At 39.3% G+C, this 10,343-nt stretch overlaps 1 non-coding gene across 1 annotated transcript; it reads left to right on the forward strand.

The window, feature by feature from the left end:
• Positions 1–9,449: 9,449 nt before the first annotated feature.
• On the forward strand, positions 9,450–9,556 carry LOC127077844 (small nucleolar RNA R71). The gene has a single exon (XR_007787612.1). It is a non-coding gene; the product is annotated as a small nucleolar RNA R71 (small nucleolar RNA).
• Positions 9,557–10,343: the final 787 nt, after the last annotated feature.

The following is a 10,343-nucleotide window of genomic DNA, read 5'->3' on the forward strand; positions in this document are numbered from 1 at the left end:
TATCAAACTCCCCAATACTTAGACCTTTGCTTGTCCTCAAGCAAGATACAGTATCGAAATCGTTTAAAAATTTAGCCAGATGAAATTTCAAAACACACATCAATTCGTATTAGGTTGCAAGTAAACCTTGTTTAGAAGTAACCTGGGTTTAATCTTGACATCAACAACTACCGTTACAACCTCAGATAACCTCACCTTATGCAAACCAGTTCGAGTCATGCTATTATAACTAGCCTAGTTCCTTTACTCTTATTTCACCCGTTTTCATTCTAGCGAAATCACATTAAGCCCTTTATCGTTTCGCGCACATAGTGGAGTGACCGATTGGTGATTCTGATCCCCTTTTTAGCTTGAAGCTCTGGTACATAAGTTGGATAACTTCGTTATTTAGTCCATTGCAAATTGTGGGGGATCGGACCATAGTCCGCCCTACCAAGTTCAGCACCAGATACCTGCTGAACCAACTCATAATGGATCTTTCGTATCATGCTTTTGTATGATCTGCAACCTTTAGATTAAATGATCTGGTAAGGATCACCTAACTTAATTAGTGCATTTCCTGATATATATATAATATATATATATTTTTTTTTGTAATTTTGGGAATCATTCACTTATATTCATCGGCCCTCCACGTAGTTTGCTATTAATATGGTGCTGACTTCTTGTATAAACTACTCGGGGTTACTATAAAACTAAAAGTTCAACGGATTGGTATAATAGGTACTTTTTCTAATCTAACATGTTGAGGTTTGTTTAGAGCGTTGGTATGGTAATAATTTTGTCTTGATTTTACTCAAGTTTTGTAAAATAAGCAACCTTTATATTTATTGATTGTGTTAAATTTTTGTTATGGCTCAAGAAAATTGAGGGGAATAGATAATGGAAATTTTTCACACTAGGGACTTAACTTAAAATAAATATATATTATAATAATTTTTTTTGTTTTTTTTGTTTTTTTGTTTTTATAATAAATAATAAGAAAAGGAAATAACAATGAAAGGGAAAATAACATACTTGAAAAGGGAAGGTTGAAAGAACAAGGTTTCCCCCCCCCCCCCCCCCCCACACTTAAATGAAACATTGTCCCCAATGTTTCAAAGAAAACAAAAGAAATAGAAAGAAAAAGAAATTAAAGTCAATGCTGCCTGCCGCCTCTTGTTCTTGGACCTGGTGATCGCTGACGTACTTCTAAGTCGTCAAACCTGTTGAGCAACTCAGTGAACCGTTGGTCTGTTATGGCATTTCTTCCTTCCTGTTGTTGTTGCATCTGGCGCATCATTTGCATCACTTCGAGATTCTGCGCTTGCATACCATCGATAGCATCCATGATGTCGTCGTTGGTTGCTGGCCTTCTTCGTCGACGACGTCGTGAGGATGGACCAGCTGCGTTATCGGAAGGGTTGAGCGGGACTGATTGTTGTGCAGGAACCTGATCGCCTTGCTCCATTTCTTCAAACTCGTCTGTAGGCGGGTTTGCGTGTGAAGGCTCGGTAGCTTCGGGAACATTAAGGTCGTAGATGGAGCGGTTGGGGTTGGTGACATCTGTGAGGGCAATGTTGGGTAAAACAACGCTTGGGACTTCGTGGTTACTTACCATAAGATAATACCTTCCGCCTACCCTGTTTTTGATTAGGCGGCTGGACCGACAATAGCTTATTATATCCATAAATAGGGGTGGGAGAGCTTGTAAATTTTGAAGTCGGTCCCCTAGATTTAAGCCAAGTGCTATTGTGGTTATTAATCCTCCAATCACGAAAGGTTGGCGGCCTCTAGCACATAGGGTGCGGATATGATGAAATAAGAAAGAAGCAGCGTTTACCTTTGTATCCATTTCAAAGACGCAGTGGAGGAAGAATATTTCCTTGGCGTTGACTTTGCTGTTGTTCGGTCTTCCAAAAACTGTGTTTTGCAGGATGCGGATAAAGTACCGGATGGTTGGGTTATGTATATGGGAAGCAAGTAGTGCATCCCAATTATCGGTTCCCACACCGAATATTTTCCTAAAGAGGTCGAAGGCGTTTATTTGCCACTGGGAGTTCCGAGGGATTCTTGGGTGGACTCGGTCTCCTACAGGAAACTGTAGCATGGCACTCAGTTGATCCTGGGATAGTGAGTATTCGGTGTTGAACATGTGGAAGGTTGCGGTACCGGTTAAGTACTCGTCTTCACCAGTGGAAGTGTTGTAAGAATAAGAACTTAAAAATTCTAAGGTGAGAGATGGGTAGGTAGGTTGATTATGAGTGCATAGAAAGGTTAAATCAGCAAGGCGGAGCATCCATTGGATACCTTGAAGTAATCCTAATTCTTGTAAACAATTTAAATCAGGATACCTGGTAGATAGGACACCTCGCTGTTGGAAACGCTCGAACTGCTCCCTTTGATAATTATCATCTTCGGATCGGAAGATGATATTTCCGAATTCTTGGTTTCCCGCCATACTGATAAGTGGGTTGAAAGAAGTAGAAGGTAAGAAAATGAAATGTATTTTATAGAATGGTTTGTGGTGTATGAAGAAAGGTATGGTGGGTATTCATAGGAAAAAAATTTGGAAGTTGGAAAGGGAGTGGGTGAAAAATAAATAAATGTGGGTAAATGTGAGTAAATGGGTGAATGAATGGGGAAGGTAAAAAGGTGGGGTGGTGTAACGGTCGTGTCTCCAACGGTTACTAACGTTCACCTAGTCTGAAGGTGTCACACTCGTGACAGAGGCGTTACGGGCGTCACAGGCACTTGGTGTGACGACCGTGATAGAGTGTGTGACGCTCGTCACACAGTAAGTTTGCAACGGTCACTTGGTTGCGTTCTTCCTAATTTGTTTTTTTTACTATTATATTATATTTTATTTTTTTGTTATTTTTTTTTGCTTATGCTTATTTTATTTTGCTATTGTAATGCTTTTAAATTTCTTTGCATGCTATTCTACTACCATAATATATGTATTTCTTTAACATGCATAGCATATAGTGGATATCATTATTTGTAATAGAAATTGCATAGATCAAAATAAAATAAACCAATAATGCAATAGCTTCATAAAATAATCATAATGTAACATTGGAAAACAAAAGCAAACATGCGAAAGAAAACAAATACTAATATTAAAAATAATGCGAAACAAAATTAATAATTAGCCTAAACTAAAACTAAGTAACTAAGAAAAACAGCTTCTAGCCACTTCCATGATCTCTGGCTGGAGGAGCAAAGGAGTTAACACGGTTTAGCAACTCGTGGAATTGGTTTGTCATACTGCTCATGTATCCCAGAAATTCTTGTCCCATGTTAGCTAACTCTTCTCTGAGGGCGTCTTGTTCTGACATCAAGGCTTGAATGATGGTGTTATAATTATCTCTGGGCATATGATGTCTAGGATCAGGTATTGTCGACTCTTCGGTCGGGATAGGTTGAGGAGGGGGGTCAATATCATAATAACCAGATGGTGTCTGAGGGTCAGACTCAGCATACAGCATCTGGTCGTCACAAATCTCATAGTCCTGGATGGATTCAGTAGATCTAGCGGGAGATGGTATTCCGTTCAGATTGTAGAGCCAGTTATTGCGGTTATCAACACTAGTCCTCGGACTAGGCAAGGTGAATAGGCAAAGAACTTGGTTGTTAATTATAAGCTCAAACTCTTCAGGCCCGAGGTTTGCTATAAACATAATGTTGAAGAGGAAAGGTATACTCATAGTCGCAATGCCACAAAAAGGGCTTAGGTCAAGCATAGGTTGACGTAATCCGATAGCATTACCAATCATGGTTATCAGTCCGCCTATTTGAATTGGTGCTCGTTCATCTTGGATAAGGCGGTCAAAGTTCGCCAACATAAAAGTGGCACCATTCCTAGGACGGTTCTGGGAAGCACAAAACATGATGAAGAGTTCATCACGTGATACTGTAGTAATATTTGACTTCTTCCCAAAAGGGTGTGGGCCAGGATCTTATGGAAATAACGAAAGGTCGGGTTATGTATGTTTCCAGAAAGAAACTCATGTTCCTCGGGTCGTCATTTCCAGTCAAATTTCCCCAAAAATGTTCAAGTTCTCTATATTCAAAAAGGTCTTCTTGGCTCACTGTGAATGTATCAAAAGAGGTAGGGAAACCTAAAAGGTTGGTAAAATCTTGAATGTTAAATTGATACTCCATGTTGAACATTCTGAACTGAATGAAACCTCTGCTTATTCCTTTTCCATGGCTGGGTAGATAGATCAGAAAACTAAGGAATTCTAGAGTCAGTCTCCGGTAAGTGACAAATTGTCTTCGGATAGGAGTGGTTTCCCACCCTATTTGACTCAGCAAATACAAGACACTCTCTCTTAGTCCAAGGGCAGTCATTGCCCAATCATCAGCATACAAACTAGGTAGCATCTCTCTCTCTACTAGTTCCTCAAACTTTTGTTTCTGAGCTTTCCCTCTGAATTTGATACCCATAGGATCAATTTGTCCCATCAGGATAGTGTTAGCTAGAGAAAATAAAAACAAGAGTTTTAGTCAGGATTTGGCCAAATGCCGAAAGAAGAAAAGAAGAAAAATAATTTATAAGTTAAAATAAATTAAGAATGAATACTAAATAAAATTTAAAAGAATAATTAAAGAAGAAATAAAAAAAATAAAAAAAAATTAAAGAATATTTGTGGGTTGTCTCCCACGAAGTGCTTTGTTTAATGTCGCAAGCTCGACACAAAAACTATCAAATATAATCTATAACTTCTGGAGGCATTTCATCTAAGTGCAGGACTTGTAAATCTTCATTGTTCTCTGCATAATGATAATGTTTTAGACGCTGCCCGTTTACGATAAATGGTTCAATAGATTTTCCTTTAATTTCCACCGCTCCACTTGGAAAGACATTGGTGATTTGGAAAGGGCCTGACCATCTAGAACGTAGTTTTCCTGGGAATAACTTAAGTCTAGAGTTGAACAAAAGGACTATATCGCCTTGTTTGAAGATTTTTCTGGATATACGTTTGTCATGCCATTTTTTCGTTCTTTCTTTGTAGATTCTGGCATTTTCGTAGGCGTCTTGTCGAAGTTCCTCTAATTCGTTTATGTCAAGAATTCTCTTTTCACCAACGGCCTTATAGTTTAAATTTAGATTTTTAATAGCCCAGTAGGCCTTATGTTCTAATTCTACCGGGAGGTGGCAAGATTTTCCATAAATAAGCTTAAATGGGGTTGTCCCTATGGGAGTTTTGTAAGCGGTTCGATATGCCCATAAAGCTTCTGGTAGTTTCGATGACCAGTCTTTCCTTGAGGTGGCGACTGTTTTTTCCAATATTTGTTTGATTTCTCTGTTAGACACCTCCACTTGTCCACTGGTTTGAGGATGGTAAGGTGTCGCTACTCTATGTCTTACACCATATTTAAACAGTAGTTTTTCGAGTATCTTAGATATGAAATGTGATCCACCATCACTGAATACTATCCTTGGGACCCCAAATCTTGGAAATATTATATTCTTAAAGAGTCTAGTTACTACTCGTGTGTCGTTTGTTGGAGAAGCTATAGCTTCAATCCATTTTGATACATAGTCAACCGCTACGAGTATGTACTTGTTACCGAAAGAAGGTGGAAAAGGTCCCATGAAATCTATTCCCCACACGTCGAAAATCTCTACTTCCAAAATACCCTTTTGTGGCATCTCGTCACGTCTAGATATGTTTCCCGTGCGTTGACATCTATCACATTTCTTGATAGCCGCATGCACATCCTTCCATATGTTTGGCCAATAAAGACCGGCTTGTAGGATTTTGGAGTAGGTCTTGGATGTACTTGCATGTCCACCATAAGGAGCGGAGTGACAGTGTTGGATTATATTTTCTATCTCTTCTTCAGGTATACACCGATGGAAAATACCATCGGGGCCTCTTTTGAAAAGTAAAGGGTCATCCCAGTAATAATGTTTTATGTCATGGAAGAATCGTTTCTTTTGTTGGTAAGATAAATTAGGTGGAACTATTCCGGCAGCTAAATAATTGACGAAGTCAGCGTACCATGGTGTAACACATATAGCTAAGGTGGTCTCTACCTGTTTATCAGCTTTATTTTCTTCCAAAGTAGCTATAAGTTTATCGTACGAGAAATCATCGTTGATCGATGTTCTTTCCGGTTCCAGGTTTTCGAGTCTAGAGAGGTGATCTGCTACTACGTTTTCAGTTCCTTTTTTGTCTTTGATTTTCAGATCGAATTCTTGTAGAAACAAGATCCACCTTAGGAGTCTAGGTTTAGCATCTTTTTTTGTTAAGAGGTACTTAATGGCGGCGTAGTCAGTGTAAACGATTATTTTAGCTCCGACCAACTAAGAACGAAATTTATCTAGTGCAAATACTACTGCTAAAAGTTCTTTCTCGGTCGTGGCGTAATTCATTTGTGCTTCATCTAGAGTTCTACTTGCGTAATATATGACGTGAAGTTTTTTATCCTTTCGTTGTCCTAAAACAGCGCCTACGGCGTAATCACTTGCGTCACACATTATTTCGAATGGTTCATTCCAATCCGGGGTCTGTATTATTGGTGCGGAGATCAATGCTTGTTTAAGCGTTTGAAATGCTTCTAAAGATTTATTGTCAAAGACGAATTCAGCATCTTTCATTAATAATCCGGTCAAAGGTTTAGTTATTTTAGAGAAATCTTTAATGAATCGTCGGTAGAAACTGGCGTGTCCTAAGAAGCTTCGTACTTCTCTCACAGTTTTCGGAGGTTGGAGGTTTTCGATTACTTCTATTTTGGCTTTGTCTACTTCAATTCCTCTATTTGATATGATGTGTCCTAAAACAATTCCTTCTTGTACCATAAAGTGACATTTTTCCCAATTAAGTACTAGGTTTACTTTTACGCATCGCTCTAGAACTCTTTCTAGGTTTTCAAGACATTCTTCAAAGCTTTGTCCGCATACGGAAAAATCGTCCATAAATACTTCCATGATATTTTCGAGAAAATCGGCGAATATTGCCATCATGTACCTTTGAAAGGTTGCGGGAGCATTGCACAAGCCAAACGGCATTCGTCGATAAGCGAAGGTACCAAAAGGACATGTGAATGTTGTCTTTTCTTGGTCATCAGGGTGAATTGGTATTTGAAAGAAGCCTAAATAACCGTCTAGATAGCAGAAATGAGAATGTTTTGCTAATCGTTCTAACATTTGGTCTATGAATGGTAAAGGGAAATGATCTTTTCGGGTTGCTTTGTTTAGTTTCCTATAGTCAATGCACATTCTCCATCCCGATTCGATTCGTTTGGTTATAGTTTCTCCTTTTTCATTTTGAATAACTGTTATACCTCCTTTCTTTAGTACTACGTGTACAGGACTAACCCATTTGCTATCAGATATAGGATATATGATACCTGCTTCTAATAACTTTGTTACTTCCTTCTTCACTACCTCACTCAGGATCGGGTTTAGTCTCCTCTGATTTTCCCTAGAGGTTTTACAGTCTTCTTCTAGCATGATGCAATGCATACAAATAGAAGGACTTATCCCTTTAAGATCGGTGATGTTGTATCCTAGTGCGGTTGGATATTTTCTTAAGATATGTAGGAGTTTTTCGGTTTCGAGTTTTCCTAGGTCTGCATTAACTATTACTGGTCGTTCAAGTTCTAAGTCTAGGAATTCATATCTCAGATTTTTGGGAAGTGTTTTCAGGTCGAGGGTTGGTTTCTTAAGGCATTGCGTAGGGTCCGGTGTTATTGCTAAACATTGGTTAAGTTTGTCTTCTACACGATAGTCAGACAATTTGTCATTTTCTAACTCTATTTCTTTTATGCATTCATCGATGATATCCATGAAGTAACATGTGTCTTCTATTGCAGGTGCTTTCAAAAATTGGGAGAGAATGAACTCAATTTTCTCTTCTCCTACTTCGAAAGTGAGTCGTCCTCGTTTTACGTCTATGATAGCACCGGCGGTTGCTAAGAATGGTCTTCCCAATATAATGGGTGTAACTTCATCTTCTCTAATGTCCATAATTATAAAATCGGTTGGGATGTAGAATTATCCTATGCGCACGGGAACGTTTTCAAGAATTCCTACAGGATATCTAACAGAACGATCTGATAATTGCACAGACATTTTAGTTGGTCTTAATTCTCCCATTTCCAGTTTCTTGCATATGGATAAAGGCATAACACTAATACCGACTCCTAAATCGCATAGGGCTTTATCTATGACAAATTTTCCTATGTGACAGGGTATAGAGAAACTACCAGGATCCTTAAGTTTTGGAGGCATATTCTGGAATATGGCGCTACATTCAGCAGTGAGTGTAACGGTTTCGCTATCTTCAAGTTTCCTTTTATTAGAAAGAATTTCTTTTAAGAACTTAGCATACGAGGGCATCTGCGTAATAGCTTCTGTAAACGGAATTGTGACGTTTAATTGTTTCAGTAGGTCAACAAATTTTTTAAATTGGCCCGCATATTTGGTTTTAATAAGCCTTTGAGGGTAAGGGATAGGTGGTTTATAAGGTGGTGGAGGTACATAAGGTTCTTTCTTTTCTACGGTTTCCTTATTACTCTCTTCCTTTTCCTTAGGTTTACTTTCTTCCTCAGTTGACTTTTTAGAGTTTTGGTTTTCCATCCTTGGATCAGACGGTCCTTCTACTTCCGTTCCACTTCTTAGTATGATTGCATGAGCGTGACTTTTCGGGTTAGGTTGGGGCTGTCCAGGAAATGTACCAGTTGGGGCAGCAGTAGGCGCTTGTTGTTGAGCTACTTGTGAGATTTGTGTTTCCAGCATTTTGTTATGGGTAGCCAAGGCATCTACTTTACTTGCTAGTTGTTTAATTTGTTCGCTAGTGTGTACATTCTAGTTTAAGAAATCTTTACTGGTTTGCTGTTGAGAAGCTATGAAGTTCTCCATCATGATTTCCAAGTTGGATTTCCTAGGAACGTTATTGTTAGGCGTAGATGGGATCGGCTTTTGATATCCCGGATGTATAGCTGGGGCTTGATTTGGAGCTTGTCCTGGTGCGTATAAAGCATTATTACTCTTATATGAAAAATTAGGATGGTTCTTCCAGTTAGAGTTATAGGTATGCGAGTAGGGATTTCCTTGAGCATAATTCACTTGTTCTGCTTGAATTCCTGTTACGAGTTGACAATCTGCAGGAGTGTGACCTTGGATTCCACAGACTTCGCAATTTTGAGTTGCCGCAACCACGGTAACTGGAGGTGATACATTCAAACTTTCAATTTTCTGGGCAAGAGCTTCCACTTTTGCATTCACATGATCAAGGCTACTTATCTCGTACATGCCACTTTTGGTTTGAGGTTTTTCTGCCATTGTTCGGTCGCTTCCCCACTGATAATGGTTTTGGGCCATGCTTTCGATAAGTTGATAAGCATCGGCATAAGGTTTATCCATAAGCGCACCACCTGCGGCGGCGTCTATTGTTAATCTTGTGTTGTACAAGAGACCATTATAGAAGGTATGAATTACTAACCAGTCCTCTAAACCATGGTGTGGACAAAGTCTCATCATGTCTTTGTATCTTTCCCATGCTTCGAAAAGAGACTCGTTATCTTTCTGTTTAAATCCATTTATCTGGGCTCTCAACATAGCTGTTTTGCTTGGAGGAAAATATCAAGCAAGAAAGACTTTCTTCAACTCATTCCATGTTGTGACTGAGTTGGAAGGAAGAGACTGAATCCATCTTCTAGCTTTATCTCTTAACGAGAAAGGAAAAAGACGAAGTCGAATTGCCTCTGAAGTGACACCATTAGCTTTAACAGTATCAGCGTATTGGACAAATACGGATAAATGAAGGTTTGGATCCTCGGTAGGATTTCCAGAGAATTGGTTCTGTTGCACTGCCTGTAGCAGCGAAGGCTTAAGTTCGAAGTTGTTTGCTTCGATTGCGGGTGGAGCAATACTCGAATGCGGCTCATCTTGTGATGAAGCGGCGTAATCTCGAAGAGCACGAGCTGGTTGTGCCATCTCGGGTATCGGTGAAGGAAGAAGATTTTTGAGGTCGGGCACTTCGATAGGAGGGAGATTGTTTGCAGCACGATATTCCCGAATTCGTCGTAAGACTCGGAGATATAGTTCAATGTCGTTGATTCGTAAGTAAAACGGCTCGCCTTGTGAGCGAGTGTGTGGCATACAAATCAACGAAAGAAGAAGAAATAAAAATTGCCTTAGTCTCTACAGCGTAACAGAAGAGTTACGATATCGACTAAATAAAAGTCCCCGGCAACGGCGCCAAAAACTTGATCGCGACTTTATGAGTCGAATTGGGGTACTAACTGCAAGTGCACAGTTCTATCGCGTAGTTTTAAAAGATATCGATCCCACAGGGACTTATGAATCAATATACCGTTTTCTAAGGTTACTTCGTAAAGCTAAG

Source organism: Lathyrus oleraceus, chromosome 4 (genome assembly GCF_024323335.1).
Source record: "Lathyrus oleraceus cultivar Zhongwan6 chromosome 4, CAAS_Psat_ZW6_1.0, whole genome shotgun sequence".
NCBI lineage: Eukaryota > Viridiplantae > Streptophyta > Magnoliopsida > Fabales > Fabaceae > Lathyrus > Lathyrus oleraceus.